Consider the following 18,518-nt stretch of genomic DNA (forward strand, 5'->3'; position numbering starts at 1 on the left):
TGCTCTAAGGATATTTTTGTGAATTTATTTTATACAATTAGAGAACAGAGGACAGAACGAGGATATGTGGTTCATTAGTTCAAAGTATTCCTTTTCAAGGAACACTCCCATTAATTCACAAACCAGAATCTTAATCCATATTAGAGGTTTTTTTTCCATTTCAAATATTTATCACTACTATTTAATCTGGTTCCACTACAATATAAGTAGTCCATTCCAAATCCTAACCACTTGGTGCAAACCAAACACTTTCCCCTTAGTTTCTCTTGTCAGAGTCTTAAGTCACTCCTTCAGCTTTGTGAAAAAGTTTTCTATCATTTATACCACCTCAGTTACTCGGACCACATCTCTATTACGCTAATCCTAGCATACAGACCGCTTGTCAGGAGCTCCAGACGAGTTCTGAAGTAGGTGAAAACCCAGGCAGCAGGAGCCGTCTCTGCTCTTCAAGACTGCTTTGAGGACACTGACTGGCACCTGTTCAGGGAGGCTGCAACCGATGGCGACTCTACCGACTTAGAGGAGTACACGGCATCAGTGATGAGCTACATCAGCAAGTGCATCGATGACGTCACTGTGGCCAAGACCATCACTACAGGCACTAATCAGAAGCCATGGATGACATCGGAGGTGCGTGCACTGCTGAGGACCTGTAACTCTGCCTTCAGAGCAGGTGACAAGGCAGCCCTAACAGCAGCGAGGGCCAAACTGTCCCGGGCCATCAGAGAGGCAAAGCGTGCACACGCCCAGCGAATCCACAGCCACTTCCAGGACAGCGGCGACACACGGCGCATGTGGAAGGGCATTCAGGACATCACCAACTACAGGACAACATAACCTGACTGTGCGGGTGATGCCTCCCTCCCAGATGCGTTGAACGACTTCTACGCTCGTTTTGAGGCAGAAAATGACGTGGCAACGAGGAAGACCACCCCTCCTCCAAACGACCAGGTGCTGTGTCTTACCGTGGCCTATGTGAGGAGAACCCTGTGCAGGGTCAACCCACTGAAGGCTGCTGGACCAGACAATATTCCTGGCAGAGTGCTCAGAGGATGTGCAGACCAGCTGGCAGATGTTGTCACTGACATCTTCAACATCTCCCTGAGCAGCGCAGTCGTTCCTACTTGCTTCAAGGCAGCCACCATCATCCCCGTGCCGAAGAAATCTTCAGTGTCCTGCCTCAATGACTACCGTCCCGTTGCACTCACATCCATCATCATGAAATGTTTCAAGAGGCTCATCATGAGGCACGTCAAGACTCTGCTACCCCCCTCACTGGACCCCCTGCAGTTCGCGGGCTGTCCTAACCATTCAACAGACGACGCCATTGCCATCACCCTCCATCTGGCCCTAACCCACCTGGACAAAAAAGACACGTACGTTCGAATGCTGTTCATATTCTTCAGTCCAGCATTCAACACAATCATTCCTCAGAAACTGATTGGAAAGCTGAGCCTACTGGGCCTGAACACCTCCCTCTGCAACTGGATTCTAGACTTCCTGACTGGGAGACCTCAGTCAGTCCGGATTGGAAGCAGCATCTCCAACACCATCACACTGAGCGCGGGGTCCCCCAGGGCTGTGTGCTCAGTCCACTGCTGTTCACTCTGCTGACCCATGACTGTGCTGCAACACACAGCTTGAACCACATCATCAAGTTCGTCAATGACACGACCGTGGTGGGTCTCGTCAGCAAGAACAATGAGTCAGCATACAAAGAGGAGGTGCAGCGGCTAACGGACTGGTGCAGAGCCGACAACCTGTCTCTGAATGTAAATAAAACAAAAGAGATGGTTGTTGACTTCAGGAGGACACGGAGCAATCACTCTCCGCTGAACATCGACAACTCCTCCGTAGAGATGGTTAAGAGCACCAAATTTCTTGGTGTTCACCTGGTGGAGAATCTCATCTGGTCCCTCAACACCAGCTCCATAGCAAAAAAAGCCCAGCAGCATCTCTACTTTCTGCGAAGGCTGAGAAAAGTCCATCTCCCACCCCCCCATCCTCACCACATTCTACAGAGATTGTATTGAGAGCATCCTGAGCAGCTGCATCACTGCCTGGTTTGGAAATTGTACCGTCTCGGATCACAAGACCCTGCAGCGGATAGTGAGGTCAGCTGAGATCATCGGGGTCTCTCTTCCCACCATTAGAGACATTTACACCACACGCTGCATCCATAAAGCAAACAGCATTGTGAAGGACCCCACGCACACCTCATACAAACTCTTCTCCCTCCTGCCATCTGGCAAAAGGCACCGAAGTATTCCGGCTTTCACAACCAGACTATGTAACAGTTTCTTCCTCCAATCCATCATGCTCCTCAATACCCAGAGCCTGGACTGACACTAACCTATTGCCCTCCACTGTGCCTATTGTCTGGTTTATTATTTATTGTAATGTCTGCACTGTTTTGTGCACTTTATGCAGTCCTGGCTAGGTCTGTAGTCTAGTGTAGTTTTGTGTTGTTTTACGTAGTTCAGTGTAGTTTTTGTGTTATTCATGTAGCACCATGGTACTGAAAAACGTTGTCTCATTTTTACTGTGTACTGTACCAGCTGTTATGGTCAAAATGACAATAAAAAGTGACTTGACTTGACTTGACTTGACTAAATCCTTCAGCATTTTAAACGCTGCTATAAAATTGCTTCTCATTCTTCTCCACTTTAAAGAACACAACACCAGCTTCTCCCGCAAATCTACTTTCATGTAATCTTTCAACCATAGAATCATTTTATAAAACTCTTCTTAACTTCTTCAGACAGTCCTTTGTATTGTGTGGTGAAAAGGAAATGATGTACTTCTATAATGAGTCTGGGATTGATAGCCTGGAAATTAGACCACATATTTTTATTGACAGTCCAATTTCCATAAAAATGAACATCAGCAACCCATAATAAAGTTTGTGAAATTGTGAAATTATATGAGCCAATTTTGGAATTTTCATTCTTTAGCGAGTGGCCAAGTTTTCACAGCCCCTGTTGGAAGCGCCTGAAAAGTTACCCATTTTAACTGTAATGGTAACAAGAGCAATCTACTCTCCATCTTAACACCTTTCCCCAACACTGCACCACACATCCAATTATCCAACCATACAAGCCAACTGAAGAATCTCCTGATTGCCCAACCCTTGCTCGCACAGCAGCAAATTCCTCCATCCCCTAACTTCCCACATTCTCCACTGCTGCCTTTGGATCTGGTTATGTGTCTGACCCTATCTGATTTCACCTACATACACCATAATGGTCTGGACTTGACTAACGTTAAATTTCTAAGAGTTGGTCCTCAACCAAAATGGTCAACAGTATATGTGCAAGAATCATCCAATACTTCTCTTTATGCTAGGTGGAAATTTGAGGCTCAATAAAAGCAGAAAATACTGGATGAACCCAGCAGGTTATGCAACATCTGTGGAAAGAGAAACAATTAATGTTTATAGTGAAGAACATTCTTCAAATTTGGTGTAAATAAACTGGCTGCTTTTTCAGCGTTTTCTGTTTCTTTTTGTTATGCCCAGTCACTACCAAAATTAATTTAAAAAAAACACAGGAGTCTGGGGAAAATGTGTCTACTTTGTTTTAGTTTAGTAAGGCACTCACTTATGACGTGGTGACATAATGATGCTTGCCATTCACGTACTTCTTACACATAACCCATAATGAAACATGTAAAACAAAGAATGATTAATCAAACAATATATTTACAATATTACTCAAATATTACTGAAATACACAACACTCTTTCCTGCTTAGCTATAAACTCCATCTCAATATGGAATGCATCTCAATTCAAATATGTAACATATTGTTCTCTAGTCATCTCGTATACACAGTTTACTATGGAATCCAACTACTATTTCGACATCCACAGCATGGTAAATTTTAAATTGTCCCATTCAAACCTAAAGGCTAAATTGCTATAGTACATTAAAGTTGCTGGTGAACGCAGCAGGCCAAGCAGCATCTATAGGAAGAGGCGCAGTCGACGTTTCAGGCCGAGACCGCCTGAAACGTCGACTGCGCCTCTTCCTATAGATGCTGCTTGGCCTGCTGCGTTCACCAGCAACTTCGATGTATGTTGCTTGAATTTCCAGCATCTGCAGAATTCCTGTTGTTTGCTATAGTACATTTTTTACTCTTGTAGGATAACATCTTTCCTGACAAGGGAGGATGTCACTCTGCTTGACATGTCAGACTTATGGCTGAGGAACAATTTCAGGTTCTGGGGTCTCCCCTGTGGTGGTTGTAAGAGTTGACTTTGGGACTGCAGGAAGTACTGTAGTCTTGACAGCTCTGGACACCTTTCTTCTGGATGTACTGGCATCCCGAAGAGTATATGTCAAGCTACTCAAGCTGCTGATCTACCCCAGGCTGCCAGACAAAACTTGGAGCCAACATTTTCATTTTGACCATAGTGAAATGACTAGTGTCCAACACTCTCTGCTTGGATGAATCCCCACATAAGGCAATTCTGTCAAGGGAAAATTCAAACTTGTGCTGGTAAAAATGAGGGAGCTGGAGTCTCTGTTGCACATTCCTGCCTTTTTGGATGGCCAGGTAGACCTGAGACAGAGTGGGGTCTTTTCTGATTTCCTTTGGATCATTATGGCCGTAATAGGGAGACTTTCGATTTGTATTAGGGAGGATCAAGAGGAGGGTCTTTTTAAGTAAATTTTTCTGGTACCTCCTTTTCTAACGGTAAATAGGACAATCTTCCAGCATTTCCATGATTAGCCGTCCTCTTGAATTCAATCTTATAATTGTACCCTCCAAGAAACAGAGCCCATCTCTTCACTCCTGCTGCTGCGGTTAGTGGAACATCCTTCTGTGGATTGAAATTGGACACTGGTAGTTGATGATCAGCAGTGGGGGTAAGCTATCCCCCATAAGAGCACTGATTGAAACATTTTAAACCCCAAACCAGACTCAAGGCCTCACTGTCAATCTGTGCGTTATTTTTCTCTGCTGTACTAAGGTAATGTGATCCAAAGGCTATGGAATATTCAATTCCATTGGCCATAACATGTGACTTGGCTGCTCATCTACTATAAGGTGAGGCATCGCAGACAAGCTTCACTGGTATTTCCGTTGTCATTTCTTCCTGAACTATAGTCATGAGTTCAAAGGGTGAAGTACAGTAGCCAGGTTTGGCAGGAACCTGTTACAGCAATTGACAAATTCTAAAAAGCACCACACTGTGACACATGAGGCATCCACCACAGGATGAGTTTTCTTAGCATACCTGTGTAGTTCTTGTGCGTCAATGGTGTAACCATAGTAAGTGATGTTTGGTGTAAAGAATTCACACATGTTGCATTGTGCTCTGAGCCTATAATCTTCTAATCTTTTTGACACTGTCTTGAGATTTGAGATGTTCCTTATCATCCTCTCTGATAACAATAATGTCATCTAGTAACACTTAGTGCCTGAGTATCCTTGGAGCAACTGACCATTGCTGTTACAAATGTCAATCTCACAAGAGTTACCTTTTTTCCAGCATGAGTTTTTAGTTCCAGTGCAAATGATACTCCAAAAATAAGCCTATTGTAGCAATAAAGCCTTTTGTGAGTGTTTATGATGAGAAACCCTTCGGATTCTTCTTTCATCTCCACCTGTAGGTGAAGTGCTTACTTTGCTGAACTGCTTCTCTCTAGAAAGGTATGCAAAGATCTCCTTTATCCTGGGCAAAGGGTATTTATCTACTTGCAGTACTGGGTTGTTGGTGACGTTAAAATCACCACAGATCCTGACAGACCCATCCTTCATGGCTACTGGGACCATTGGCTATAGCTATGGGCTTGACTCAACCTTGGAAAGAATTCCTTCAGCCTCCATATAATCCAGCTCTCTGGCTACTTCATCACAGATGGTATAAGGAACCCAAAAGGCTATGAAAAACTTGGGTGTGGCATTTTCATTTTACCCTTAATATGTTTATGTTTTCCAATGTCATCTGTGAGCTCTGCTGTGGCATTATCCAGTACCTTTCATAAGTCACTTTCAGCTGATTTTATTGCAGGACACTTGGCATACAGATGGTGGATAGATCTCTAATGAAGTTGTATTTGTCTCAGCCAATTATGGCCCCTCAATGCTGGCCATTCTGCTTTAACCACATACAACTCTAATGTGGCTTATTAGTTGTTTTATTTCACTGTTACAAATGTCATTCCCACAGGAGTTATCTATTCTCCAGTATGAGCTCTAAGTTGAATATCTGCAGGCTTCAGCTCAGTATCTTTAAAATGCCGTTCAGTGCACTAAACGGCCTTTCAGTGCATCAGTAAGCCCTTCACTAAACTGACAATGCTTGGACAATTTCTTCAATTCATCCACTTGTGCTTCCTTTTGATTCCACTAATGAAACCTAAAGTGTTCTGCAATCAACAATGGTTTTGGTTCTAAATGTTTCTGCATTACATACACAATATCAGCAAAGCTCATTTCAGCTGGTTTGGTTGGAGCAGTTAAACAACTAAGCAAAATATATGTTTTTCCATCAATTACAGTCAGCAACACTGGCACTTGCTTTTCATTTTCTATTTCATTGACTTCAGAATACTGTTCAATTTGTTCAGTACACATCACCTAATTGCCAGCTGTACAATTGAATGTGTCTATCTTTCCAATGTAGCCAGCCATTATTACTTTTTGAAAAATTATTTTCGTCACCCATTACTCACCCGTTACTGAACCCGTTAAGTTTGTTATTTACCTTCCTTTTTTTAACTTGACTGTCCCCTTGCAAAGAAACACATGCTATGCTTCAACAGGTCGATAGCCATCTTAGGTTCACTTTACAGCTTCTTTGTCGCCATTATTATGTTTTGTATCTCCAGAGATCAATTGAAAGAAAAACATGGGAGCATGAGGAAAATGTGTATACTTCATTTTACTTCGTGTGGCATTCTCATTCACATCCTTCATATATATAACCCATAATGAATTATGTAAAAAAGAATGTTTAATCAAATCAAAGTTGCTGGTGAACGCAGCAGGCCAGGCAGCATCTCTAAGAAGAGGTATAGTCGACGTTTCAGGCCAAGACTCTTCGTCAGAACTAACGGAAGGAAGAGCTAGTAAGAGATTTGAAAGTGGGAAGGGGAGGGGGAGATCCAAAATGATAGGAGAAGACAGGAGGGGGAGAGATGGAGCCAAGAGCTGGACAGGTGATTGGCAAAAGGGATATGAGAGGATCATGGGACAGGAGGCCCAGGGAGAAGGAAAAGGGGGAGGGGGCGGAAAACCCAGAGGATGGGCAAGGGGTATGAGGGACAGAGGGAGAAAAAAGAGAGAGAGAGAACAAATCTGTGTATATAAATAAATAACGTATGGGGTACGACAGGGTGGTGGGGCATTCGCGGAAGTTTGAGAAGTCAATGTTCATGCCATCAGGTTGGAGGCTTATTTTTGGAGTAGCATCTGCACTGGAACTAAAAACTCATACTGGAAAAAAGGTAACTCTTGTGAGATTGTATTGCTTGAATTTCCAGCATCTGCAGAATTCCTCATGTTTGCTTAATCAAATAATATATTTACAATATTACCCAAATATTACTGAAACATTAAATACACTACATATTTATTTAAGATTTCAAGCACATGCAGTAGTTTGATTTATAAATCTCAAGCTTTTACATCTTGTCAGGCAGTACTTTGCCATTCTTCCATCCCACATTAAAACTGTGTCCTTTAGCTCATAGTATTTCTTTTTATCCATCCTGTGACATTTGTAACCCTCAAAATTTTTCTATTTTAAATTATTTATGCCACAAGTCAGTCTATGATTAAACTGTGGTGACCTTGTATCCTCTTGTCTATATTTAAGCTATAATGTTCTTACAAAGTGGTAAATAGTTTCCTACCTTTTCGTTCCCAGTGGCTGTTAGTTCTTCACAATAGGCATTACTTGATTTTGGTAAAAGACTATAATCCTGAAGAACATTTATATTAAGTGGTCTTTGGTGGAAGTTCTGCAATGCTATGTAACTCAAAATATATCACATCTTTTTATGAAACAAAGTAGAATGAATGATTGCATTTGTGCATTTAACTGTTTATCTGCTTGTTCATCAAAGCCACAGTTTCAGATTGTATTTAAAGCTAACTATCTGATTTAACATCTGACCTAACTCGGAGCTGCTGAGTAACAGAAAGAAACTTGGAGTGGAACAGTAGCTCAGCTAGTAATGCTTTTGCCTCATTCATCTAACAACCTAGGTTTAATCCTGACTTCTTGTGTTGTCTATGTGGAGTTTCCCTCTGTGACCATTTGAGTTTTCTCTGTGTTTTTTAGCTGCCTCCTATATACCAAAGATGTGCAAGTTTGTGGTTAAGTTTGACAGCTGTAATTTGCCCCTAATATGCAGATGAATGATAAAAACTGGGTGGAATTGATGGCAGCATGTGGAGAATAAAATGGGATTAGGGTAAGTTTAGTGTAAGTGTGCGTTTGATGCCAGCACTAACTCCATGGACTGAAGACCCTTCTTCCATAGCATATGACTATACCTCACTTAGCTTGGATGCATTAAACAATAAAGATGACAAGCTATCCCCAGTTCTGGTGTACCTGTACTGCTTTGAACTAGAGTTAAAGATAGGAATTATGGTATTTACTTTCCCAGCTGGTGAAACATCTGATGTGAACTGTGAAATTTTGATGAAATGTGCTCACATTATTCATGACTGTCCAGAAGCAGCAACTGATTCTTTTCCATAACTAGAAGAACTTTGTTATAAGTGTTGTTAAATACATTCATATTCATGCCATTTGTGTAGAGGAACTGTACGACTTCTGCCAGCTCGTGAACAGGAGAATTCAACATTGCTAGAGCAAAACAGCAGGAATTCCAATCCTTCCTGCCAATGTTAGAAAGAAATGTTGATTTTTGAGTCAATGCTATTGGTAAGCTTGTTAATGAGCCCTGCACTCTTTTATGGTTTACTTGTGCTAATGCTCAAAAAGCTTCCTTTCAGAAGTTGGTGGAATTTACTAAGAAACAGTGACTGAAGTTGTATTGCAAATCTGTCCCCTTCTCAAGAACAGCAGAGGGGCTCAAAGAAAGGTTCTCACAAGGGATACAATGATACAAGTGCACTGTTTAATTGTGGAAATGCAAATTAGTGATGGGGAGTTCTATAATGCCATCAACAATCTATTTCCTTAACAGCACTGAATTACTTTGGAACTATGGAAACTGGCCTTTGAATGTGCCAGAATGCAATGGCACACAAGACAGCCTTACCACATGCCAAACAATAATTATCATTCTAAATTTAGACGGAGGTCATCATTTTGACAAATGAGTAAAACAAACATTCCTGAACGACTGAAATGGAAAGGAAGTATCAATTTCTGAAAATCTGAAGAATTCTCTTTACAGGTCAACAAAAGTTTGGTGGAATACTCAGATCTAGCAAGGAAGGGCAAGTGAGTTCATATTGTGTTGACCTGGCAAAGGATCCCCTGTTGAATCTGTGCTTCCATAATGAACACAGTCTAGTCGTCTGAAAACTCTCATGTCGATGCTTCTGCAGTGAGGATTGCTTTGACCTTGACTGTACAGTTTTCATTTTTAAACTGCTGAAAGACAAGCAGACCTCACAAAAGACTACTTCAAAAGAAATATGTAATTTATGGGAAGTATTAAACACCATGTAGCATATTGATGAGAGGGCAAGACTTCTAAAGAACAGGAGCTAGTTAATTGCAAGAATTGCCTTATTTTATATTATGTGAAATGTGATAATTAGCAGATTTTTTCTCATGTTTTGATGTTGGATGAAGGTGTCATTACTATGTTTTTCACAATTTAATTTAATAAAGACATAAGGGTGTGATTAGGATTCAATCTTTTCTGATATTCAGAAGTCAGCCTCCTCTATGGAAAATGGAAGCTTGTTTACCTTAACAACAATTTCACATCATTGGCAAATTTTAACTTTGTAGATTGTAGCTGCAAATTTCATTCATTAGTAAACATGAATATTTCAATGGTCTTTAATACTGAATCTTAAAGGTTAAAACACAGACATTTAATCTGTTTTCTTTGCCATACTATCCAGTCAAACATGGTGTTTGATTTTGATTACAAGTGTAATTGTCTGGATTACTCTACCTATTTATTTTTATCTGCTCTTCCTTTTCTTACATATTCCCCCAAAGTACCACATGTAGGCTTGGATCAACCTGGATCTCAACCAGAACCTGGTCTGAAAACATCAGCACAGGCCAGTATCAGTGTGATTTTCAGAGTAACTAACAGTCTGCTGAGGAACTCAGTGGATCAGATAGCACCTGTAGGAGGATAGGAATTGGCAGGTAGAAACCCTGCATCAATTCCTTACCTCTCAGAGGTGCTGTTCGACCTGCTGAGTTTCTCCAGCCAATTGTTCATTGCTCTGTATTTCCTGTGTCTTCAGTGTGCATTTCCTCCATAACACATTGTGCAGATGTTAAAGACATGCTTATCTGAACTTGTTTGCTGATGATCTCCATCTGGTCTAAGGTTACCCTGAGAGTGTCTGCCAGAGTTGCAAACTGACCCATTGCCACATACAACAGCAGACCTGGATCTCTCAGTGGTCGTCAAGAAACTTTATGCTCAGGTTTAATACAAGGATCGTCAGCCACATCTGCCAATGTTCATCCATTAAGCAAATAACATTTAAGCTTCCATAAAAGAGCTAGTAATGTTATCAGGATCCTGACGAAGAATGAGACCAAAATGATGATGATATATTTCCCCATGCAGCAGGGTTCCCAGACTATACTTGATAGATATCCCTGTTTGACTCATAGACTACAATGGCTGCATAGTTTTCCATTGCTGGCCATGTCCACACAGGTAGATGCATATTCTCAGAGAGCCATGACATTATTTTTCTTTGAAGATAGTGCTGAACGTGAAAATAATAGTTGAAATAAATGTAGAAAATGATGGAAATATGCATGAAGTCAATCTGCAAATGAGGATGGGGGAAACAAAGTTAAAGTGTCAGGTCAGTGATCCTTCATCAGAATTTTCAGTTGATGAAGTGTCATTGGCTGGTGGTGCTGACTTTTTTTTCCCTCTACAGCTGCTGACTGGCCTATTGAATTTTTCCCACTTTTCTGTTTCATTTCTGAATTCCAGTACCAGCAGCCTCTGGCTTTTCAAAGTAAACCATTGTCTCTGCTGGAGTCATGTCCTGACCTGTGACTACTGCTTATAGCCAGATAATCATTAGGTAGTGAATATGGGGTACTGAGAGGTATATATACTCTGGGACATCCCATAGTGATGTAGATCACCATATAAATGCAAATTTTTCTTTATTTTCTTTTCCTCATAAAAAAAAACCTTTCTCATCATTTAAAGGTAATCCAGAAAACAAAAGGACAATCATAGAGTCATACAAAATGGAAGCATACCATTATGTATTTATTATGCATTGGGCTTAGCCAGCTGGGGGCGTAGTGGCATCAGCGCTGGACTTCAGAGCGAAGGCTTCCAAGTTCGAATCCAGCCAGCCCCCTTGCACGCTTTTCATCTGTGCTGAGTTGAGTGTCAGCTAGCAACTTGGCCGCCTAAAAATAAGAAAGCCTGCTTAAAAAAAAACACCGTCGTGATGGCGTCCTGATGACTCCACTCGGAGTTAAGGGATTTCTTCTTCTTCTTCTTCTTCATGTATTGGGCTATGTCCACAGCTCTCTGCAGCCTCTTACATTCCTGCACATTCAAGTTGCCATACTGGATCATGATGCAACCAGTGAGGGTAATTACAACAACACATCTGTAGAAGTTCATTAGAGAGCTCAGTGATGTGACAAACCTCTTTAATATCCTAAGGAAGTAAATATACTGGTGCACCTTTCTTGCGATTGCATCTGTAGGCTGGGCTCAGAACAGGTCATCTGATGTGTTAGTGCCCAGAAATTTTAAGCTGCTAACTCTCTCCACTGCTGATTCCCTGATATAGACACCAGTTCACCCTTCTTCCCCTTCCTGAAGTCATCAATAAGCTCTTTGCACAGATTTCCAGCACCTGCAGAATCTCTTGTGGTCATAATCTGCTGTTTAGTTTTGTTGGCATTGAGCGAAAGGTTGTTGTTGCCGCACCACTCATAATTAATCCTTCCAAAATTTCCATCTTTCCTTGTCATGATAATGACAATAGGTCAAATGCCCTTCAGAAGGTCACAATGGTCCATGAACCCATGAACTCATGAACTTAGCTTATTTTTTCTAACTTTTTATGTCCTGTAATTTTAATGTCCTGCCTCAAAACAATAACATTCATGACATATGTCACTGATAATGAAACTGAATCTGATTCTGAACCCAAATATAATGCTTAGTAGTATAATATTTACTTTATTCTTCATTTGTTTATATTTGGTGCCTCTTCAAATATTTTATTCAAATATTGAATATGACTAACATAATTAGGGGAAGTAATTAGGAAACACTGCTGTTTTTCAGAAAGCTGTGCAATTAATTAGCATTGAAAGTAACACTTAAAGATGATTCAATGAATCTGTCGTATTATTAAATTAATTCTCAACCTGTTGGGTATTGAAGCTCCCTTAGTTCAGGTCACATCATCAGAGCTCACATTTTCCCATTGTTTACTAAGATGTGGACATTATTAATATTTTAATCTGATTGTTTTGTCTCTCTGGGCAATGCTGATCCTTTGTAATAAATCCAAAATCTCGAGGAAAATGATGCACAGTCTCCTGTCATTTTTGTCCAGTTGTTCTTCTCCCAAATCTTATACCAAGAAGCTCAGAAATATTTTGTAAAATTTACCAAGTGAATGCAGTCATTCAGTTTTGATAACACACTGATTAAAATTCAGTTTTCGGGTACTTTCTAGGTGTTGAACACTGCTTATTAAAACTGCCAGTGTAGAACATTAAAATTGTTTTAAATTAATTACAATGATTGTGAAGCATATTCTGCTTCAGTGGTGAAACCGTACAACCACAGGAGAAACTATTGAATCCAGAAACATTAACATACAGTGTAAACTGAACCATATTCTGCTTCAGTGGTGAAACCGTACAACCACAGGAGAAACTATTGAATCCAGGAACACTAACATACAGTGTAAACTGCTTTCATAATTATGGTTAACAATTGGACTGGGAATAGGAGTTTAAAACAAACAAAATTGTTGTACATGGACTTTGGAATCTAGCCTTTCTTTTTTCACTCTCTGGTATAATTTATGCATTGCATGTTGTCTGAACCTACATGCCAGTAATACTGCTTTAAGCAAGCTTTCCACTGTACTAATGTACTGTATGTGACAATACACTCAACCTGACTAGGTAAAATGCAATTTTCTGAAACAAGAAATGCAGAAGATGATAAATAAGAATGAAATTGTTTATGGTGTGATCATTACGTACCTAGTCCATGCGCTGTGAACATGGGCACAAAATTTGATTACCAAATCAAGCAACATTTTTTGAGGGTATGGAGCTTATTTCAGTCCTTCTTTAGTCATCTAAAATAATTTATAAAAACATATAAACATTCAAGTCAATGTGCTATAATCCAGAGCCAAGAAGAAAATATCTTATATATCTTTTTTAGATGTCATCTAAAATTGTATTAACACTATGCCAACAACAGGAATTCTGCAGATGCTGGAAATTCAAGCAACACACATCAAAGTTGCTGGTGAACGCAGCAGGCCAGGCAGCATCTCTAGGAAGAGGTACAGTCGACGTTTCAGGCCGAGACCCTTCCTCAGGACTAACTGAAGGAAAAGTTAGTAAGAGATTTGAAAGTGGTGGGGGGGGAGATCCAAAATGATAGAAGAAGACAGGAGGGGGAGGGATGGAGCCAAGAGCTGGAAAGTTGATTGGTAAAAGGGATATGAGAGGATCATGGGACAGGAGGCCCAGGGAGAAAGACAAGGGGGGGGGAACCCAGAGGATGGGCAAGGGGTATAGTCAGAGGGACAGAGGGAGAAAAAGGAGAGTGAGAGAAAGAATGTGTGTATAAAAATAAATAACGGATGAGGTACGAGGGGGAGTGGGGCAATAGCGGAAGTTAGAGAAGTCAATGTTCATGCCATCAGGTTGGAGGCTACCCAGACAGAATATAAGGTGTTGTTCCTCCAACCTGAGTGTGGCTTCATCTTTACAGTAGAGGAGGCCATGGATAGGCATGTCAGAATGGGAATCGGATGTGCAATTAAAATGTGTGGCCGCTGGGAGATCTTGCTTTCTCTGGCGGACAGAGCGTAGATGTTCAGCAAAGTGGTCTCCCAGTCTGCGTCGGGTCTCGCCAATATATAGGAGGCCACATCGGGAGCACCGGACGCAGTATATCACCCCAGCTGACTCACAGGTTGAAGTGTCGCCTCACCTGGATGGACTGCCTGGGGCCCTGAATGGTGGTAAGGGAGGAAGTGTAAGGGCATGTGTAGCGCTTGTTCCGATTATAAGGATAAGTGCCGGGGGGAGATCTGTGGGGAGGGATGGGGGTGGGGGACGAATGGACAAGGGAGTTGCGTAGGGAGCGATCCTTGCGGAAGGCAGAGGGGGGGAGGAGGGAAAGATGTGCTTAGTGGTGGGATCCCTTTGGAGGTGGCGCAAGTTACGGAGAATAATATGTTGGATCCAGAGGCTGGTGGGTTGGTAGTTGAGGACCAGGGGAACCCTATTCCTGGTGGGGTGGCGGGAGGATGGAGTGAGAGCAGATGTGCGTGAAATGGGGGAGATGCATTTGAGAGCAGAGTTGATGGTGGAGGAAGGGAAGCCCCTTTCTTTGAAAAAGGAGGACATCTCCCTCGTCCTGGAATGAAAAGCCTCATCCTGAGAGCAGATGCGGCGGAGATGGAGGAATTGCGAGAAGGGGATGGCATTTTTGCAAGAGACAGGGTGAGAAGAGGAATAGTCCAGATAGCTGTGAGAGTCAGTAGGCTTATAGTAGATAAGCTCTCTCCAGAGATAGAGACAGAAAGATCTAGAAAGGGGAGGGAAGTGTCGGAAATGGACCAGGTAAACTTGAGGGCAGGGTGAAAGTTGGAGGCAAAGTTGATAAAGTCAGCGAGCTCAGCATGCGTGCAGGAAGCAGCGCCAATGCAGTCGTTGATGTAGCGAAGGAAAAGTGGGGGACAGATACCAGAATAGGTACGGAACATAGATTGTTCCACAAAGCCAACAAAAAGGCAGGAATAGCTAGGACCCATACGAGTGCCCATAGCTACACCTTTAGTTTGGAGGAAGTGGGAGGAGCCAAAGGAGAAATTATTAAGAGTAAGGACTAATTCCGCTAGACGGAGCAGAGTGGTGGTAGAGGGGAATTGATTAGGTCTGGAATCCAAAAAGAAGCGGAGAGCTTTGAGACCTTCCTGATGGGGGATGGAAGTATATAAGGACTGGACATCCATGGTGAAAATAAAGCGGTGGGGGCCAGGGAACTTAAAATCATCGAAAAGTTTAAGAGCGTGAGAGGTGTCACGAGCATAGGTAGGAAGGGATTGAACAAGGGGGGATAAAACCGTGTCGAGGTATGCAGAAACGAGTTCGGTGGGGCAGGAGTAAGCTGAGACAATAGATCGGCCAGGACAGGCAGGTTTGTGGATCTTGGGTAGGAGGTAGAAACGGGAAGTGCAAGGTGAGGGAACTATAAGGTTGGTAGCAGCGGATGGGAGATCCCCTGAGCGGATAAAGTCGGTGATGGTGTGGGAGACAATAGCCTGGTGCTCCTTAGTAGGGTCACGATCGAGGGGTAAATAAGAGGAGGTATCCGCGAGTTGTCGCTGTGCCTCGGCAAGGTAGAGGTCAGTACGCCAGACTACAACAGCACCCCCCTTATCAGCGTGTTTAATAATAAGGTTAGGATTAGTGCGGAGGGAGTGGAGAGCAGAGCGTTCTGAAGGAGTGAGGTTGGAATGGGGACAAGGTGCGGTGAAGTTGAGACAGTTGATGTCCCGTCGGCAGTTGGCAATAAAGAGATCCAGAGCAGGCAGAAGACCAGAGCGGGGTGTCCATGAAGAAGAGGAGGGTTGAAGACGGGTCGTCGGTGGGGGTGGAAGAGTCCTTGCCGAAGAAGTAGGCTCGGAGACGGAGACGGCGGAAGAAGAGTTCCGCATCATAGCGAACACGGAACTCGCTGAGGTGTGGGCGAAGGGGGACAAAGGTGAGGCCCTTACTGAGGACAGAGCGCTCTGCCTCCGACAGTTGAAGGGCGGAGGGGATGGTAAAGACCCGGCACGGATGAGGGCTGGGAGCAAGGGAGGGGGGAGCACCAGGCCATTGTCTCCCACACCATCACCGACTTTATCCGCTCAGGGGATCTCCCATCCACTGCTACCAACCTTATAGTTCCCACACCTCGCACTTCCCGTTTCTACCTCCTACCCAAGATCCACAAACATGCCTGTCCTGGCAGACCTATTGTCTCAGCTTGCTCCTGCCCCACCGAACTCGTTTCTGCATACCGCGACACTGTTTTATCACCCCTTGTTCAATCCCTTCCTACCTATGCTTGTGACACTTCTCACGCTCTTAAAGCTTTCGATGATTTTAAGTTCCCTGGCACCAACCGCTTTATTTTCACTATGGATGTCCAGTCCCAATATACTTCCATCCCCCATCAGGAAGGTCTCAAAGCTCTCCGCTTCTTTTTGGATTCCAGACCTAATCAGTTCCCCTCTACCACCACTCTGCTCCGTCTAGCAGAATTAGTCCTTACTCTTAATAATTTCTCCTTTTGCTCCTCCCATTTCCTCCAAACTAAAGGTGTAGCTATGGGCACCCGTATGGGTCCTAGCTATGCCTACCTTTTTGTTGGCTTTGTGGAACAATCTATGTTCCGTACCTATTCTGGTATCTGTCCCCCACTTTTCCTTCACTACATCGACGACTGCATTGGCGCTGCTTCCTACACGCATGCAGAGCTCGCTGACTTTATTAACTTTGCCTCCAACTTTCACCCTGCCCTCAAGTTTACCTGGTCCATTTCCGACACTTCCCTCCCCTTTCTAGGTCTTTCTGTCTCTATCTCTGGAGACAGCTTATCCACTGATGTCTACTATAAGCCTACTGACTCTCACAGCTATCTGGACTATTCCTCTTCTCACCCTGTCTCTTGCAAAAATGCCATCCTCTTCTCGCAATTCCTCCGTCTCCACCGCATCTGCTCTCAGGATGAGGCTTTTCATTCCAGGACGAGGGAGATGTCCTCTTTTTTTTAAAGAAAGGGGCTTCCCTTCCTCCACCATCAACTCTGCTCTCAAACGCATCTCCCCCATTTCACGCACATCTGCTCTCACTCTATCCTCTCGCCACCCCACTAGGAATAGGGTTCCCCTGGTCCTCACCAGCACCCCACCAGCCTCCGGGTCCAACATATTATTCTCCGTAACTTCCGCCACCTCCAATGGGATCCCACCACTAAGCACTTCTTTCCCTCTCACCTCCTCTGCTTTCCGCAGGGATCGCTCCCTACACAACTCCCTTGTCCATTCGTTCCCCGCCCCCCCCCCATCCCTCCCCACTGATCTCCCCCCGGCACTCATCCTTGTAAGCGGAACAAGTGCTACACATGCCCTTCCACTTCCTCCCTTACCACCATTCAGGGCCCCAGACAGTCCTTCCAGGTGAGGCATCACTTCACCTGTGAGTCGGCTGGGGTGATATACTGCGTCCGGTGCTCCCGATGTGGCCTTTTATATATTGGTGAGACCTGACGCAGACTGGGAGACCGCTTTGCTGAACATCTAAGCTCTGTCCGCCAGAGAAAGCAGGATCTCCCAGCGGCCACACATTTTAATTCCACATCCCATTCCCATTCTGACATGTCTATCCACGGCCTCCTCTACTGTAAAGATGAAGCCACACTCAGGTTGGAGGAACAACAACTTATATTCCGTCTGGGTAGCCTCCAACCTGATGGCATGAACATTGACTTTTCGAACTTCCGCTAATGCCCCACCTCCCCCTCGTACCCCATCCGTTATTTATTTTTATACACACATTCTTTCTTTCACTCTCCTTTTTCTCCCTCTGTCCCTCTGACTATACCTCTTGCCCATCTTCTGGGTTCCCCCCCCCCTTGTCTTTCTCCCTGGACCTCCTGTCCCATGATCCTCTCGTATCCCCTTTGCCAAACACCTGTCCAGCTCTTGGCTCCATCCCTCCTCCTGTCTTCTTCTATCATTTTGGATCTCCCTCTCCCCCCCCCCCCCCCGTTTCAAATCTCTTACTAACTTTCCCTTCAGTTAGTCCTGATAAAGGGTCTCGGCCTGAAACGTCAACTGTACATCTTCCTAGAGATGCTGCCTGGCCTGCTGTGTTCACCAGCAACTTTGATGTGTGTTGCTTAACACTATGCCAATATGAATATATTTTGGGATTAAATGACAAACTGAAACCTGAGTATGATTAACTAAAATAATATATATTCATAAACATGGGTGCACTGTAGTGTATCCGTTAGCATGACACTATTACAGTTCAGGGTGTTGCAGAGTTTGGAGTTTAATTCCACCACAGTTCTGGAAGAAGTC

This window comes from Mobula hypostoma, chromosome 3 (assembly GCF_963921235.1).
Source record: "Mobula hypostoma chromosome 3, sMobHyp1.1, whole genome shotgun sequence".
Lineage (NCBI taxonomy): Eukaryota > Metazoa > Chordata > Chondrichthyes > Myliobatiformes > Myliobatidae > Mobula > Mobula hypostoma.